Source organism: Lynx canadensis, chromosome F2 (genome assembly GCF_007474595.2).
Source record: "Lynx canadensis isolate LIC74 chromosome F2, mLynCan4.pri.v2, whole genome shotgun sequence".
Taxonomy (NCBI): Eukaryota; Metazoa; Chordata; class Mammalia; order Carnivora; family Felidae; genus Lynx; species Lynx canadensis.
The window spans coordinates 52,112,322-52,132,232 of NC_044320.2; the positions used below are offsets into that span (position 1 = coordinate 52,112,322).

At 34.6% G+C, this 19,911-nt stretch overlaps 1 pseudogene; it reads left to right on the plus strand.

Annotated features, from left to right (window-relative positions):
• Window positions 1-18,138: 18,138 nt before the first annotated feature.
• LOC115506037 lies at window positions 18,139-18,886 on the plus strand (annotated as a pseudogene).
• Window positions 18,887-19,911: the final 1,025 nt, after the last annotated feature.

Sequence of the window (19,911 nt, forward strand, 5' to 3'; positions counted from 1 at the left end):
AGACAATACAGATTTTGGTGTCTGATACTGACTGAAAAAAAAAGTGAAAAACAAGAGGCAGGTAGGACTGTCTGTCATGTCAGAATAAAAAGTGAGGAGGAGAGATGGATGCATACTGCATTTTTAGTTTCTGGTTTTGCTAAAATGCAAACTTTTCCCCAGTGGCAAAATAAGCAACACAAAGGGTATCATACACGAGGTATTTTGAGAAACTCTCTAGAAAAGATCTGCTTGCCAATGGAAATCAGAAAGGCTGATCTGCTTTCCTAAGAGAAAGCCTGTACATGGTGTTCAAGGGAACCATGGAGAAAAATTAAGATGTTAGCTGGAAACCCTAATCCTAACCCTGTATACACAATTACAGCACCAGCTACATAAAAATTTTGCCTTTTCGATGTTCAGCGTCGCTCCTTATCAGGGAAATACAAATCAAAACCACACTCAGGTATCACCTCACGCCAGTCAGAGTGGCCAAAATGAACAAATCAGGAGACTATAGATGCTGGAGAGGATGTGGAGAAACGGGAACCCTCTTGCACTGTTGGTGGGAATGCAAATTGGTGCAGCCGCTCTGGAAAGCAGTGTGGAGGTTCCTCAGAAAATTAAAAATAGACCTACCCTATGACCCAGCAATAGCACTGCTAGGAATTTATCCAAGGGATACAGGAGTACTGATGCATAGGGGCACTTGTACCCCAATGTTCATAGCAGCACTCTCAACAATAGCCAAATTATGGAAAGAGCCTAAATGTCCATCAACTGATGAATGGATAAAGAAATTGTGGTATATATACACAATGGAGTACTATGTGGCAATGAGAAAAAATGAAATATGGCCTTTTGTAGCAACGTGGATGGAACTGGAGAGTGTAATGCTAAGTGAAATAAGCCATACAGAGAAAGACAGATACCACATGGTTTCACTCTTATGTGGATCCTGAGAAACTTAACAGGAACCCATGGGGGAGGGGAAGGAAAAAAAAAAAAAAGAGGTTAGAGTGGGAGAGAGCCAAAGCATAAGAGACTCTTAAAAACTGAGAACAAACTGAGGGTTGATGGGGGGTGGGAGGGAGGGGAGGGTGGGTGATGGGTATTGAGGAGGGCACCTTTTGGGATGAGCGCTGGGTGTTGTATGGAAACCAATTTGTCAATAAATTTCATATATATAAAAAAAAAATTTTGCCTTTTCTACTTTCCTCCTGTCCCTTGTGAAACTGATCTTTCAGGGACACTGAAATAGTACCTACTGAGGAAAGAAGGAGATGGAATGAAAAGGAGGATAGAAACTATTTGCGTCCGTGTTTCCTCCTATAAACTTCAGAATCTAGATCAGGTTTGAGCTGGAGAGGAGACTGAAGGTCAGACAGATGTTTGAGAAAGTGGGGAATACGTTAAACTGAATGAGAGATTGAAATTTTGATGTTAGATTATATTAGGCTTCTTAAAACCTAAAAATAACATAGTTTATTGACAAAATTGACCATAAAAATTAAAATCACTGACAAAGATCTACCATATTACAGAGAGTTTGAAATGTAGTGATAAGAAATAATATGCAATAATTGCACTCATAATTAGAAGAGCTTGTCCTTTGTCAATCAATAGATCATATAGCTATTAGAATTCTCATATAACATTCTGCTTCTAATTTCTTTATAAGGGGCTTGTTTGTTTTTCCTCTCTCTCTCTCTCTCTCTCTCTCTCTCTCTCTCTCTCTCTGGAATCTTAGAATCTTTTCCGTATTTTAGTTTTTTGCTTAAGTTTTAGTATTGCTTCTGCTAGCTGATCTTTCTATTTTGTCTTTAATTTTATTTTTCTACATTATTTTTTTAAAATTCTGTTAGTTTACTTAATTCTGATTTCTTCTTATTTTTTTTTTTTATAAAACAGTCCCGGGGTGCCTGAGTGGCTCAGTTGGTTAAGTGTCCAACTTTGGCTCAGGTCATGATCTCATGGTTCTGAGTTCGAGCCCCGAGTTGGGCTCTGTGCTGACAGCTGGGAGCCTGGAGCCTGCTTTGGATTCTATGTTTCCCTCTCTCTCTGCCCTTCCCCTGCTCACACTCTGTCTCTCTCTGTCTCTCCAAAATGAATAAACATTAAAAAAAAAAAAATCCCAAGGTTTTCTAAATCCCTCCTTTTTTTTTTTTCCAAATAGTAGGTGTTCCGTAATATTTTCTTTTTCTGGTTCTTGTATGCTGTGTTACTTGCCTGTTTTTTTGCTATAGACTTTTAGAATAAATATCCAAAAATACTTTTCTGCTTTTTTTTCTCCTAAGGGGAAACTTTTTCTAGGGCTGTAATTTTCCCCCAAATAGTGTGGAGATAGTCTCATGATGTTCTAACTATGCTTCATGCTTGCCTTGTATGCACTTAATTTACACCTATTTGTACAGCTAGACAATGACAACTTATATCTAGTTGTCTGGAGGAGGCATAAAGAGAACTAGAAAGGAATAGGAATCAGGAAAACCATGATCTAGTATTTTTACCCCTCTAGAGTCTTTTCTAAAATTGTTTTGAGTTCCTGAACCTGAAATGCACTATTTTGGAAAACTGTCCCATTCAAAAGGCAACAGACTTTGACCAGGTAATGGAGGAGTAGATGCAGCTACCAAGTAGGTTTGTTTTTTTTTAATATCATGCCCACACTGAGGTTAAGACACAGTAAAAAGAACACACTTTGTGGTCAGGCTCCTTTTCTCTGCCCCCACTTTCCTTGCTGCTGCTGATTATTTCTACAGCCACCTTCTTCAGCTGCAATGGCTGAATAGATCTCAGTGACATTCCCCAAGCTGAAATCACACAGCAGCATTTTCCCCCAACTCCAAGTTTAAGAGACTGATTTCTGCATTGATCATACCATAGGGTCTTCAATTGACGCAGATTGTAGTATATCTGGTCAATTGTTCCTAGGTTGTGGTAAGAAATCTGGTACTTTCCTAAACTTAAACAAAGTTTTAATAAATATTTTTGATTCACTAGATTCATTCCACTGAATATCAGAGATTCGCAATTTTTGACATATGAATTATCTATATTAGCTAAACATACAATCACCTAGAAATGAAAACATCTATTTTTTTAGTCACCATCTTTATTAAAATTGATCACATTTATGCTGCTTTTATTATTTTATTTTATCTTTTACATTTGAAAAAATATGAAATAAATATTCAAAGGTTTATAAGATGGTAGTGCTGGACCATCCCGAGTATGTACTCGGATAGCTGGTATCTAAATAAAAGTTAGCTTATATAGCTTATATAGCTTATAAATAATAGTTAGCTGGTATCTAAATAAAACCTTTTTCTCATCTAGGTATTTAGTGCTGGAAGTAATTTTCATATTGTTTAGTGAAATACATTAGATATATTTCCAGCTGGATTCTTCCAATATTTTTGATATGTTTAAAAATTATTCAAAATATAAGAAATATACTTGCATATGTAACAAGGATTTTTGCATTCTGTAATAAATTCTAAGAGACCTTGGAGACAATCCTAAAAGAAAAGGTGAAGGTAAATAAGATTCTTGAATGATAAATAATTTCCTGAAGGAAAGTGGAACAAAATAATTTCTCAAGTTCTCTTAAGTTCTATGGTTATTCAAAATTATGAGTGTTATGCTATGTATAGTCGTGAAATCACCACCAGTATTAGATATGTCAAAGTTACAAATACTAATGTTACTTAGATCTGATTAAGTGAGTTGAGCCATAACATCAGTTAGCCTCATCTTTTCTTTCCAGATAGAATTCTCCGTACACCTCTTGCTCTTTGACACAAATTAACATTCTGGAATTTAGGGCTCTATGAAATATGTAGAATTTATCTTTAAATATAACTATACTCACAAATCACTTTGGACAATTTTCTGTAAACCAGAACAATGTAAAAATAAGTCATTTAAAAAAATTTATTTCCTAGTATACATGATTAAATGAGATTCACATTGTCTGACAAACTTTATAGTCTCTATATCATGAAAACTCACAAACCTGATACATCACACCCAAGTGTACATAGGTACATATGCACATATGAACATATATTTATATAATACTATACATATGATCTAGCAATAAAGCTATTAATTCATAATTTATATTTTTGTATTCAAATTCTGCATAGTAGGTCATCTTGGGCACAGTTTAATGTCAATGTGGGTACAAATTAAACACATCGCTTTTACCTCTGAGAAGACAATAAATTTTAGTAATTAAATTTAATGTTTTATGATTTACTGAAATCAATTTGAATGGAATAATCACACCTTTCTAAAGTATACCTATTATTTATCTAGCTACCTAGCTATTGAGACTTTCTATATGATTTGCAGGCAAAAACATATTTCAGAGACATAAGGAGGAAATGGAGAATCTCAGTCACACCTAAGCTCTGTTGCACTCACATACATTCCACTTGACATAAGTACTTTACCTGAATATGTAGCCCTGACATTCTATTAATAACATTTATTAGAAACTTTCAACCAAGGTAAAGAGAATTTACTCTTCAAGTCCATTTTTGTTTGAAGGACATTAGCAATGCACAATTTGTAGAGATTCTAGTCTTCATGACTCTGTTTTAAAAGTAAGCAGATGTGCCAAAGTAGTAAGTTATAACCCCAAATCATGAACCTCATGCAATTGAGAGGCAAGACATTTATTCCTTCACACACAATATTATGACAATTTCTGGGGAATCAAAGTGTGAATAAATACAATAACCTAAGTTTATGTACTTTCTACTATAACTTGGAGAGTTAAAAGGCACTGTGAGCTGCGCTGAGTTCCTGGCATGTTTAGTAATGATCAAAGCAGAAGGGGGAAAATGTATATATAATGCTAATATGAAAATATTGATATTAACTTATATAATAATATTTATATATAATAATCAGGACTGGAGTTGTATAAGAAGATTTAGAAATGCATGTGATTGGTTTTATTTATGATGCTTTCTCTAGAACAAATCACTGCCCTTACTTCTACAATTGTTCAGCATTTCTAATTAATTTCTGATCCAAAATCTAGTGCTTTTGTGTGTCATACAACAAATTATATAACACACTACATATGTAATTCAAGAACTTTTGGCACCAACCAACCTCATATTATGCAAACATTATGCTGATTTATTATTATATGAATTGTGTCTTATTCAAAACTATGTTGAAATCAGTAAGTATTTTGAGTGTAAACTTAGCCACTATAATTTAAATAGCTCTTCATTATTTGTAATGATTATACAAATTATTTTTAGGTGAGAGCACTAGGCATAGTATCCTATTAAAATGAGGGGAAAACATGTTGATGATAGTAAAGAATCATACCTTTACACAGGTACACGATTTGTATTATCAATCATTGTAGTGAAATAGGAGATCTAACAGTGATTTTAAAGAGTAATCACAAAACATTAACTAAAGTGTCACCTGCATATGCCAAAGTAGTTAGATGGGTTTTTTTTAATGCCCCTAGTTAGAAATTTTTTAGGACAACATCCCAAAAACTAAAGATCAAATTAGAGACAAAGTGATATAGCATTTAGTACAATACAAATGAGAAAATGGAAACAAAGTAATGTGACCTCAGACTCACAAAACCAAGCAATAACAGCGCCACAGTTGTAACCCAGCTCTCTGGCAACAGAATAGCAAAGTATTCGTGGTCCCCAGATTGAGAGTCTTTTCTAATTTAATCTGTATTTTACAGACTTTTTGACCGTCAGCAAGTCATTTCATCTCTTTCAGTCTTAGTGTTCCTATTAAAAAAAGAAAGAAAACCAAAAAACAACAAAAACAAAAAAACAAAAGTACAATAATAATACATCATGAGATTTTGTGAAAATAATATGGATAAACAAGCTTAGAAATTTAGTGGGTAAAGGGCTTAGTGTAATACTTTGCACATAGAAGTGTTAAATAAATATTAGCTATTATTTTTATTGTATTTGCTCCTATTAATACTATGACTACCAGTATACTATATTTTCCACTAGACCGGATTGTCAATTTCAGCCATCAATGCAAAAGTTCTCTCATCACTCTATAAATATCCATCATCAAATAACTAAAAGGGAAGGACATCTGACTATGTGCCTCTTTGGGACCTTGAATATACTAACTCTACCATTAGTGTAATTAACCCATCACAAGCTCTCTTAAAACCTTGTCCCTTCTTACTCCTCTCTGTATATAAAGTAGCAAAATTCCAAAGATGTTTCTAATTGAATTGTTAACTATATGGTGCTTGAGCCAGGTTAAATGTTGAATATTGTCTGAGAAAAATCACATGGCCATGGTCTCTCTTTCAGTTCATATAGGTAGGCTCTCAACAGTACCCAAAATCTCTCCCACACTTTGCTAGCATGTTCTTTGTCTCATTTCCAAAGCAACTGCTTGGTATCTTCTCTTCACACCTCCAACTTCCAATTCTACTCACTGTGACTGCTCACCTGCAAGAGGTAAAAGCATTGTCTCAAACTTCCTTACGAATGTCAAAGCAATCAATCACGAACCCCTATATTTTCATACCAATGCATCTATATGTTTATCTAAGCTGGGTCCACCTGCATTTCTTCCAATTACAGTGGTCAAGGTAGCTCCTCTCCCATTAAAGGCTAGTTCTTCCACCTATACCCTAGATCCCACATGTTTGTACCTCACAAGTACCTGCTATTGTAATATTCACTTCTCCTTATGAATTATTAATTTATTTCTCTTTCTTGAATATAACTATGCTCTTGTGCTAACGCATTGCAAACACACAACAAAAACTAAGAAAACTAAGATCAGGGCCACAACTTCCATTCACCACACATCACCCTCTGTGCAACACTATTTCCCTTGTTAGACTTACCCATCATCTATAGTAACTATAGATAATCTCTTGTTAGACTTACCCATTATCTATAGTCACTAAATTACACTTCTTTAACTCCCAATTTCCTCATCCCACTCAAAACTGATTTTGTCCAAATTACTCTACTGATAGTAATCTTATCACATCACCAGTGGTCTCATATATGTTATCCATAGCTGTTTCTATGTCCTCATTTTAATTGACCTCTAGGCAGAATTTTTCACAATTGAACACTTTCTCCTTTTTAAAAATGCAGCTTTCCTTGTCATTGATGACACCATATTCATCTGTGGTTTCTTCTACTTGCTGGTTGCTCCTCTTTAATCTCCTTATGTGATGAAATATAAATGTTATAGTTGCCCAGATTAGGTCAGAGACTTTATCTTTTCTCTTTACTGTGTCCCAAGATCGTATAATCAGTCCTATGGATTTAAACAGAATTCATTGCTATCTATATATTTGTTGACATCAATTGTACATTTCTAATAGTGACTTTTGCATTAAGTTCCATCATCAGATGTGTATACAGAATTAGTTATTTGATTTGGCTTCCTGGCCATTACTTCAGAGATCATATGACCTAAACAGAGCTCTTATTTCCACTATTTAAACAAACAAACAAAAAAGCAAGTAAAGAAACGACTTCACCGAAACCATCTCAGAGTAAGCATTTACTAATTTCCTTTCTTTCCACTCTTGCTGTCCATAATCAATCCTTTCCCCATAGCCAGAGTGATCTTTTAAAAACTATAAGTCACTTTTCTGTTTAAGATCCAACAAATAATATAAAATGGAATCATATAAACACTCAATCTGAAAAAGGACAGAAAAATTAAAATGGGTAAGAAAGAACACAAAATGATACATTTAAACCTAAGGATATCTACAATCATATTAAATTTAGAGGTAAAAACACTCAAATTGAAAGGCAGAGATTATCATATCGCATTAACAAAGTAAGGCTTAAATCTATACTTCCTTCATAAAATCCCCTTTATATATAAAGACACAAATAGGTCAAAAATTAACGGACAAAGACAAAAAATAGAACAGTGCTTTGCCAAATGCTGAGGGAGTGGAGAATGGGGAGTTATTTTTTAATGAGTACAGAGTTTCAGTTTGATATGATGAAAAAGGTCTATAAATGAATACTGATAATGTTTATAAAACACTGTGAATGTACTTAATTTTACAGTTAAAAATAGTTACAATGGTAAATTTTGTTATGTATATTTTACTACAATAAAAAAAATCAATGTATAAAAAAAAGTATTCCATGCCAAGGTTGAAGTGACTATCTGATGCTAGAAAAAATACAACTTTTGGCAAATCACATTATCAGAGAAAAATAAGGCAATATTATCAAAATCAGGTATGAATTTATCAAGAAAACAAAACTATCTTAATCATATATGCCCCTAAAAACAAGCAGCAAATTCATGAAGCAGAATCTGTTGTAGTACAAGGAGAAACAGACAAATGTAAAATTCTAAGAGGATTTCAGTATACCTCTCTCAATAAGGGACATAACAAGTAGACAGAAAATCGGTATCACTATATCAGATTTTAAAAACATTATCAAACAACTTGATTTAATAAACTTTCTAATACATTCTACCCAACAAAAGCAGAATGCATATTATTTGAAGTGCATGGAGAAACAAAAATCCAAGTTAAAGCATTTTCTTGGTCATAAAACATGCTTCATAAGATTGAAAGGGTTCAAGTTAGACAACATATTTTTCTAACTATAATGGGATTAAGTTAGAAAACAACTATGGGGAGATACCTGAAATATCCCCAAATAACTGAAAACTAAACACTCCCTTATATTAAAATTATGTATGAAAGAAGGGGAAAGAAAGAAAAAGTACTTTGAATCACATTCATATATAAATAGAAATTACTGGGATGCATATAAAACATATTTAGAGGGAAATTTATAATATTAAACACCTATATTAGAAAAAAAAGATGCCACTTTAGTGACCTCAGTTACCACTTTGACACATTAGAAAAAGATTAATCCACAAAACAATGAAAATAGATCAATAAAAATCAAAGAGGAAAACAAGAGAAAACAAAACAGAGAAAACCAATAGTATCAAACATTGTTTTTAGATCAATGAAATCAACAACTCTACTCAAACTGATAATAAACTGATATGAAAAAAATTTCTAATATAAAAATAAGATAAAGTATCTCTACTGCTTCTACAGATACTAATTAGATAATAAGGGCATATTAAAAACAAATTTAGGTCAATAAATTTGTCAATTTAGATAAAATAGACAAAATCCTTGTGAGACAGAAATAACCAAAGAGCATCCATAAAAAATAGATAACCTAAATAGCTCCATATCTATTAATGAAATTGAATTTGTGGTTAAAAACCTTCATAGGAGGGATGCTTGACTGGCTTAGTGGGTTGAGCTTCTGACTCTCAATTTCAGCTCAAGTTATGATTCCAGGGTAATGGGATCCAGCCCTGCCTGGGGCTCCATGCTGAATATGGAGCCTGCTTATGATTCTTTCTCCTCCTCCTCCTCCTCCTCCTCCTCCTCCTCCTCCTCCTCCTCCTCCTCTGCCCCTCTCTCCCCCGCTCACTCTCTCTCTCTCTCTCTCTCTCTTTCTTATTAAAACAAAAAATAAAATACTTAAACAAAACAAAACAATAAACCTTCACAGGAAGAAAACTCCAGGACCAGATGGAAATTTCTGGATAAATTTCATTTCACTAATGAAATGTATCAAAAATTTAAGAGGAAATAACACCAATTTTATGCAAACTTTTCCAACAAATTCAAGAGAAAGAAAAGTTTATGATCATTCTGTGAAGTCAGCATCACTCTGATACAAAAAATCAACAAAGACATTACAAGGAAAGGAAAAGGGAGGGAGGGGAAGGGAGGGGAAAGGAAGGAAAGGGGGAGTGCAGGGGAGGGGAGGGGGAGGGAGGTGGAGGGGAGAGGAGGAAAAGAAGGGAAGGGGAGGGGGAGCTGAGGGGAGTGAAGGAACAGGACTAATATCCCTCATAAATAGAAGTAGAAATTCTTAATAAATATTAGCAAGTAAAATGCAATAATACATAGGATAACACACCATAACTAAATGGGATTTATGTCAGGATTACAAAATTGGTTTCATATTCAAAAATCAACCATTTGTAATTCACCATATTGACAAAAAATAAACTAAACCAAAACAAAAACAATACATTCATCTCAATGGACACAGAAAAAGCATTTGGTAAAATTTAATATACATTCCTGGTAAGAACGTTCAGAAAACTAGAAATAGAAGGATACCTCTTCATCTTCACGAAAGGTATCTATGGAAAAACCTACAGCTAACATCATACTTAATGGTAAAGACTGAATGCTTTCCTTCTATGATCAGAAACAATGAAAGGATTGTTCATCATCATCTCTACTACAGTACTGTAATAGAAGAATCTGGCCTATGATGTGAGGGAAAATAAAATGCATTGGGATTAGAAGAGAAGAAGTAAAACTACATTTGCAGATGACAGGATCTTGTATCATGCAAGTTTGGTAAACCATTTACTCATCAACTTTTATTCCCTAAAGTAACTATCCACAAAAATGTTGAGAAACAAATATGCAGTGGAACTCATAACTACTTTTAAATTTTAAGGTAAATAAAAATAATGTAAACTTATACAATAATAAATTATATATTCATAGTAGTTCAACCTAAGTTCTATACCATGTATGTCCATATAGTTTATTTACTTTTGCATTTCAGTGACTGCATTAAGTAGTTTAGTGAATGAAATAAAGGCATAATGTAAAAATTAAGGGTATTTACTGAACTTAATTTTAATCAAGAAACTTATATGGAGACAGCAGAATAGCCTAATAACTGCTAGGTTTAACTTCACTATCTGTTAAGAAAATCATTTTTTTTAAACTTTGATTATTTTGCAGGACATCATGGTACAGTTTGCGTATGAGAAAATAAACCTTATTTTACATATTACTATAACCATATTCCGATTGAGTGAGTCCACAAAAGCAGATTCCAGATCGTCTCAAAACTCGATCCTGTTTTCATATGGGCTCTAGACCCTTTTACAGCCTATCTCTGTATACAGCCCTTTTGAAATCAATGGAAATTCCTTGTTCAAGTCAACAGTATGAGGGTATGAAACCAAATGGAGAAAATGACCCTTCAGATACTATTGCTCTTGAAATTGAAAAGTTACCTTTTTATTACAATACAACACATTTCCTATTTCAAGGGCAGTAAAGTTATGTGTTAAAAAGGATTTCTACAATAGCCTTCACATTTAGCAACACACTGATGTATTAAAACTGAATTGAGATTTTAGGAATGAAAATAATGAAAACAAAAGTAAATAGTGCTCCTTTAAAGTAGTTTTATGAACTGGTTACCAATTGTAATAATGGTTTTGAAACTGCTGGAATGCAAAGAAAAAAAAACCCTACCATTTTCATTTTTAAATAACTTGAGAAATCTAACTTATTAAAGCTTAAATGGAGTAACTCTAATTATATATTTTATATATACTGGTGTGTATATGTATTTAACTATTTTTTAGTGTAAATTATAGTGGCATTAATTACATTCACGATGTCATCGCTCCAAATGAAAATCTGTACCCATTAAACAATAATTCCATCTTCCCTTTACCCCACTCCTGGCAACCTCTAATCTACTTTCTGACTCTTTGAATTTGCCCATTTGTGCAGTTCTGCAATATCTGTTCTTTTATGCCTGGCTTATTTCATTTAGCATAATATTTTCAAGAGTCATCCATGTTGTAGCCTTTATCATAATCCATTTTTATGGCTGAATAATAATGTATATTATTTATCCCACATTTTGTTTATCTATTCATTGGTTGATAAGACACCTGGTTTGTTTCCACCTTTTGACTATTGTAAATTATGCTACTATGATTGTTTGTATACACATACCAGTTTGGATCCCTATTTTTAATTCTTTTGGATATATACCTAAGAATGAAATTATTGAGTCATATGGTAATCCTATGTTTAATGCTTTGAGGAATTCTCAAACTATTTTCCACAGTAGGTATGCCATTTTACTTTCCTACCAGGGATATACGAGGGTCCCAATTTCTCCACATCTTCACCAGCATTTATTATTTTACCTTTTTTGTGTGTTATATCCATCCTAGTAGGTATGACAGGAAATCTCATTGTGGTTTTGATTAACATTTCCCTCATGACTGATGATGCTGAGCATCTTCTCATATGCTTATTGGTCATTTTCACATTTTCTTTGAAGAAATGTCTCGTTCTTTGCCCATTTTATAATAGTGTTTGCTTTTGTTGTTGTTGTTGACTTGTAAGAGTTCTTTACATATTCTATATACTAAAACCTTACCACAAAAATGTGATTTGCAAATATTTTTTTCTGTTTCCTGGTTGTCATTTTACTCTATTGATAGTGCCATTGGCCTATGCTTTTAGGGCCATATTTAAAAAATCATTGCTAAGTCCAAGGTAATGAAGATTCATCCCTATATTTTCTTCTACGAGATTATAGTTTTAGCTTTAAATTTATGTATTTTGATCCATTTTTATATACGGTATAAGATGAGGGTCTATCTTAATTATTTGCATGTAATATTTAGTTTCCCCAGCACCAGTGGTTGAAGAAACTATACTCTCCCCACTGAAAGATTATAGCATCCTTGCCTAATGTCAGTTGCAATATATATATTTCTGTGGTGTCAATTTTACTCCAGTGGTGCATATGGATATCCTTACCACATGATTTTGATTATTATACCTTTGTAAGTTGGAAATTGTGAAGTATGAGCTTAACTTTGTTATTTTTTTTTCAAGATTGGTTTGACTACTCAAGGTCCCTTAAAATTCCATATTAAATTTATAAGGGTTTGTCTATCTTAATGCAAAACATCTCTGACATTTTGACAGGAATTGCATTGATTCTGTATTTTCATGGTGTCATCTTAACAATATTAAGTCTTGCATATATTTAATATTAAATTTATTCCATTAATTTCTTTCATCAATGTTTTATAAATTTCAATGTACAGGTCTTGTACCTCATTGGTTACATTTATTCCTAATAGTTTATTCTTTTTGATATTATTGAAAATGAAATTGTTTACTCAATTTCCTTTTCAGATTGTTTGTTGCTAATATAAGAAATACAGATCATTTTTGCAAGTTCATTTTCCATCTATCAAATTTCCTGAATTTTAAAATTCGATGTAGAAATATTTTGTGGATTCAAGTTTTCTACATACAGGATCATGTCATCTATGAACAGAAATAATTTTACTTATTCTTTTCAATTTGTATGCCTTTTCTTTACATTTCTTGCCTAATTAATCTGGCAAGAACATCAGATAATTATGTCAGATAACAGTGGTGAAAGCAGATATCTTTGTCTTGTTCCTTATCTTAGAGTAAAAGCTTTTAGTCATTTACCATTATGTATGAGGTTAGTTGTGGACCTCTACCATGTAGAGAAAGATTTCTTCTAAACATTTTTGAGTGTTTTTATCATGATGGATGTGACAAATTATACTTTTATGCATCATTTAAAGTTATCATGCAGGCATTTTTCCTTTATTACATTAATGTAGTATAATACATAGACAGATTTTTATATGTTGAACCATCCTTGCTTTCTTTGTGTAAAGCCCACTTGGTCATCTTTATAGTCCATTTAATATACTGCTGAAATCACATTAGTAGTACTTTGTTGAAAATTTTTGCATCAATATCATAGACAAGGGATATTGGTGTAATTTTCTTTTCTTGTAGCACCTTTATCTGGCTTTGTTTTTAGGGTAATGCTAACCTCATAGAATAAGTTAGGAAGTATTAATCTCTCTTCATTTTAGAAGAGTTTATGAAGAATTGGTATAAATCTACCAGTGATTAATTCACCAGCAGTTGTCTGCTTTTCTTTGTTGGGAGGTATTTCTTTGAATTTTTAATTATTGATTCAATCTGCTTACTTGTTAGAGATCTATTATGATTATCTTTATCTTTTTGAGACAGTTTTGGAGTTTGTGTATTTATCAGAATTGAACCATTTACTCTAGCTTCTCCAATTTGTTGGCATATAGTTGCTCATAGTATTTTCCTACAATCCTTTCTATGCCTTTAAATTCAGTAAAATGTTCCTGTCTTTTCTGATTTTAGTAATTAGAGTCATTTACCTTTTTTCCTAGTCAATCTGAATAAATATTTTTTATTCAAGGATAATTAATATATAGTGTTATATTAATTTCAGATATATAACACAATGATTCAACAATTCTATACATTACTCAGTGCTCATCACAAATGTGGTCTTAATCCCCTTCACCTTTTTCATCCATCCCTCCTATGCACCTTCTGGCAACACAACCACCAATTTATTCTCTATATTTCAGTCTTTTTTTTAATCTCATTTTTTCTTTGTTTGCTTCTTGTTTCTTTTTTTTTTTTTCAACGTTTTATTTATTTTTGGGACAGAGAGAGACAGAGCATGAATGGGGGAGGGGCAGAGAGAGAGGGAGACACAGAATCGGAAACAGGCTCCAGGCTCTGAGCCATCAGCCCAGAGCCCGACGCGGGGCTCGAACTCACGGAGCGCGAGATCGTGACCTGGCTGAAGTTGGACGCCTAACCGACTGCGCCACCCAGGCACCCCGCTTGTTGTTTCTTAAATTCTGTATATATCCTCTAGATCCATCTGTGATGATGCAAATAAGATTTTGTTCTTTTTTATGGCTGAGTAATATTCCAGTGTGTGTGTGTGTGTGTGTGCGCACGCGCAAGCATGTGTGTGTGCATGCTTGTGTGTATTTTATACCATCACTTTTAGCATCTTGTTCTATTTTTTTAAGTTTACTTATTTATTTTGAGAGAGAGAAAGGAGGGGGGGACAGAGACAGGGAGAGAGAGAGAGAGAGAGAGAGAGAGAGAGAGAGAACCTCAAGCAGGCTCCATGATCAATCTCATGAAATGCAAGATCATGACCTGAGCCAAAATTAAGAGTCAGACACTTAACTGACTGAGTCATTGAGATATCCAGATGCCCCTTTGGCATATTGTTCTAAAAGTTGTTTTGAGGGGCACCTGGCTGGCTCATTGGAAGAGCATGAGACTCTTGATCTTGGAGTCATGAGTTCAAGTCTCATGTTGGGTGTACGATAACTTAGATAGATAGATAGATAGATAGATAGATAGATATGTTGTTTTGAATTTAGAATATCCTAAATAAAGTAGTATGAATTTTATGAAACATTTTTAGGGCATGATAAATGACTTGGTCCATTATAGTCCATATGCATTTTTTTCGCTAATAATATTTCATTTCCACAGCACTTTGCATTGGTATTATTATTCACATTTCAGAAGTGACAAAATAAAGATTATAAAAGTTTAATGATAAATTCATAACTTGTGAATGGGAGAACCAGAATGCAAAGTCAGGTCTCAAGTCTATATCCCACACTCTTTCAACAATACAATACTCCTGGAATATTACCCTCTGGTGATTTGAGTAAACTATGAACATAAAATGTTTACAATTGAAGAATGTGTAGAATTTTCAAAACTATTTTATTGTTACCAAAGTTATTGCTGTTTTCAAATAAGAGAATGAACACTTTTACACTATTTTACTTAATAAAAGTGCAAATACACCAGGGGACACACTTTCATTTCTTTTGCCAGATGGTATCATTTTAAAGTTTGAGACATGTGTCAAAACACTCATATCTAAAAATAAGAATAGCATAAACAAACAACAACAAACAACTTTCCAAGGTTCATTTGATTTGTGGAACTTTTCACTAGTTTAGAATCATTATTTATTTAGAAAGATTATGTGTTTTGTTTCTATTTCCTAGTCAGCATTGTACTACTGTTACTTCCTCTCTCTATAAATAATAGCAACCTGCATGCTCCCTAGGGTGGTCAGTCCTCTGAAACCCAGCGGGAAAAAAGTGTCTCCATATTTTGGCATTAAAGTCCTTATTTTTTGCAATCAGAATGCCGTTTACTTTGTACAATACAGAATCTTTTGTATGAGTTTCTGGAAAATTTAACGTAGGAAATTTGATGAGACTATGTAAACACAACAGTCTCCTAGAGGTAGACCCATGATAACAAGAAATGTGACAATTTACATTGATCAAAGGAATAGACAGACTCCTGAGCTGTTGCAAAAAATGAAGGCTACAAGTGAATAGCCAGATTCAGTTTATTATAACAGAATATTAAATTATTCTGATATTACAAAATAAAGGAATATGCACTCTCTTGAATATTTCTATACATATTTTAAAAATTTTTAAGTGTTTCTTTGGAAAAAATACAACTTCTTGTCAAATAAATATAGCATTGCAGCGCAGAGTTTTCATATGTGCTAATTTATTTCAGTCTACAGAAGGTAATTCAAAAAGTAATAACTAATTCTACTACACAGTAAGGTTCACTTAATAGCATGTCTATTTAAATCTCTGTGTTTTGTGAAATACATATTGGAGTAGAAAAGTAACATCATTTGGCCCAATTAAATTAATGGTATATAAATTAATGCTTATTTTGAGTATCCTGTTAATTTAACAAAGAACAATAGGTAATCTGAATGTCCATCAGTACAGGAATGGGTGGATAAACTATGCTACTAATATATGGAGCATATTGAATTGTTTACTCTCTAGTGATACTTATCATTTTCTCCAACCTTGTCAACTTTTAATTATATCTCCAGGAACAGAGTTCTCATTTAGATTCCACAATGAAAAGCACTTGTGTAATATTTAAAGGAAAAGAGAAAAAGGAAACCATTATTCTCTGCTGTTAGAGATAAATAGCTGAACAGATGTGAAGCATGAAGCAAGTTCCACGTGGGCTTTTGTTAATCATCTTCAATTGCGGTAATTGATAGGCACTTCCTGGGTTTGGGGATTTACTAATTTCTTGGAATCTATAAAGGGTGATCATTATTCTTTGCTCCTTCCCCTACTGTCAACTTAAAAAAAAAACAAAACACAAAAATCTATTTTCTTTTAGCACATGCTCCTGCTAAAATGTATAATTCCAGCCCTTGAGGCAAAAAAAAGACAATTATACATTTTTTTAAATTAATGACTTAAATCCCTATGCATTGACAATGGAGAAAAGTTCACAAAATATCATTTCATGAAAACAAAAGAATGCTACAGAAGGATGTTTACTTTGTGAAATTATGAAAGTCTGTGTTAATAAACTGTTCTCACAAAATTTGTTTATATTATCAAACATGTTTACACAAGCATACATATGGCAGTAAGACAATTAAGGCGCAAAACTATAACCTCCATGAATCCAAAATTATTTAACCTGATACAGCATACATTTCATTTTTAATAACTAATAATGGTAGTGAAAATATTAACAAAGTATTTTTTTTAATTTTTATTCATTTTTAAGCAAAAGAGAGAAAGAGAGCGTGAGAGGAGGAGGTAAGACAGATAGGGAGACACAGAATCGGAAGCATGCTCCAGGCTCTGAGCTGTCAGCACAGAGCCAGACATGGGGCTCGAACTCAAAGCCATGAGATCACGACCTGAGCCGAAGTTGGATGCTTAACAGACTGAGCCACTCAGGAGCCCTTAGCAAAACTAAATTTTTTAAAGATTAGTCAAAGTTTTATGAAAATTATAATTGCTCATAAATGATTAAATTGTTTTGTATCAAGGTACACAGTTGTTCTAGTTTATGAAAATGTTTGCTCTTTCCATTCTCCACGTCCATTTACACTTCTTTTCTAAGGTTTTATCCTGATTGTAAATTCTGTATTTACCACTCTTCCAAAGCTCATATACTTTAGAAAAGTAGACGTCAGTACCAACTTCAGGATTAGTCCCTAGCTGGCTTAGTTTAGGGTGATTGATGTAAGAAGCGCATTTCAAGCAAAGGAGATATATAAAACGTATTTGGGCATACTGAAACATAACTTCCCACGCTTCAAGTGTTTCTGGGAGATACTTTCTCTTTCTGTGTGATGTAAAGCAGGGTTTTTAGATCATGGGTTTTCCTGGAAGCTATTTTATGAGTTTGAGAAAAATCAACAACAAGAAAAATTATACTCCCTTAAGGCAGACAAATTAAGTCTCCTCTTGTGTTCTCATGCTAATGGTCGGTAGCATCTGCTGAGGGGGATGCAAAAAACCGCTGCTGGCACAGGAAAACCTTCCTGCCTGCCCCATATCCTCTCCCTGCCAGTGCTGGAGTTCACCAGCATGTCCATGGTGCCACCCAAATGTTCACAAATTGGCTGGCATAGGGGGGTGGGATCAACAAGTTTGGCAACAAGTCCGTCCAACAGACCAAGCCCCTCACCCTGGAGTTCACCATCAACATGTACCCTCTTATCAATTGTATTTTTGGTACAAAGGAGTCCCTGTATGAGAAGGCCAGCTCCGTCGCAGCCACATTTCAGCACATGAGGGAGGAATCTGATAAAATTGAATGAGAAGGACTATAGAAGGGGCCCTGATTGTACACGAGCACCTGCTACTGCACGTGTTCCTGCTACAGCTGGCAACAACTTTCTTCACATTACCTGGTGGTGAACTTAACCCAGGAGAAGATGAAGTTGAAGAACTCAAATGCTTAATGACAAGGATACCGGGTTATCAAAATGTAGTCCTGCAAGATGGGGTCATTGATGACTGCATTGGTAACGGGTGGAGGCAAAATTTTGAACCTCCTTAGTATTCATATATTCTTCCACATATTAGAAAACCTAAGGAACGTGATGGAGCTGTTTTGGTTCAACTTCAAGAGAAAGGCTTATTTGCAGTCCCTAAAAATTACAAGCTGGTAGCTGCACCATTGTTTAAACTGTACAACAGTGCTCTAGGTTATGGACCCATCATTTCTAGTCTCCCTCCGTTTCTAAGCAGGTTCAATTTTATATACAATTGGATTTCCACACAGTGTAAAAGTAAAAGAAGTTGTCTCTATGAGCACGGCTATACAGTATAGAAAAAACATGGTAGAAAAAGTTGTTGTTTTTTTTATCTCTTTCCCAATCCCTAAATTGCTACCTACTTTCTGTCATTTGAATAGTGAAGTTAATATGAAGAACTAAGAATGGTGAAAACAAATGTGATAATGTTTAATTTACTTTTGGTTCTTCTCATACTTTTTTGTACATAATTAAAGAACATGGACTTCATTCTATTTGTATTTTTTTAATTTCACATTAAATTTGTAAAATTCTTTAAAACCATAGACAAACAGTGGGAAGATGGCGGCGTAGGAGGACGCTGGGCTCACCGCACCCTGCGGATCACTTAGATTCCACCCACACCTGCCTAAATAACCCAGAAAATCGCCAGAAGACTAGCAAAACGGATTCTCCAGAGCCAAGCATAGACGAGAGGTCCACAGAAGAGGGTAGGAAGGGCGGAGAGGCAGTGCAGGCTACACAGACTGGCGGGAGGGGGCCGGGGCGGAGGGGCGGCCAGCCAGCAAAGCAGAGCCCCCGAGTCTGGCTTGCAAAAGCAGAGGGGCTGGATGGAGTGTGTTCGGACAGCAAGCGGGACTTAACATCTGGAAGGTTATAAGCTAACATCTGCTCAGAGAGCAGGAAGGCTGGAGGACAACGGGAGGGAGAATTGTTGAGCCCCCACAACAGAGCACAGCTTGGCTGGGAACAAAGGCGCTCGCCAGCGCCATCTCCCTCACCCATCCCCCAGCCAAAATCCCAAAGGGAACCAGTTCCTGTCAGGGAACTTGCTTGCACCACGCAAACACCCAACACTGTGCTTCTGCGGATCCATCCCTCCAGCGGGTCTGACTCCCTCCTGGTGCTGCAGGGCCCCTCCCGAAGCGTATCTCCCAAGGAAAAGCGAGCTGAGGCTACCCCTCCCGCCCCCATGCACCTTGCCGATCCACCCGAGCTAATACTCCAGATACCCAGCACCACAAGCCTGGCAGTGTGCAAGTAGCCAAGACGGGTCACACCACCCCACAGTGAATCCCGCCGCTAGGAGAGGGCAAGAGAA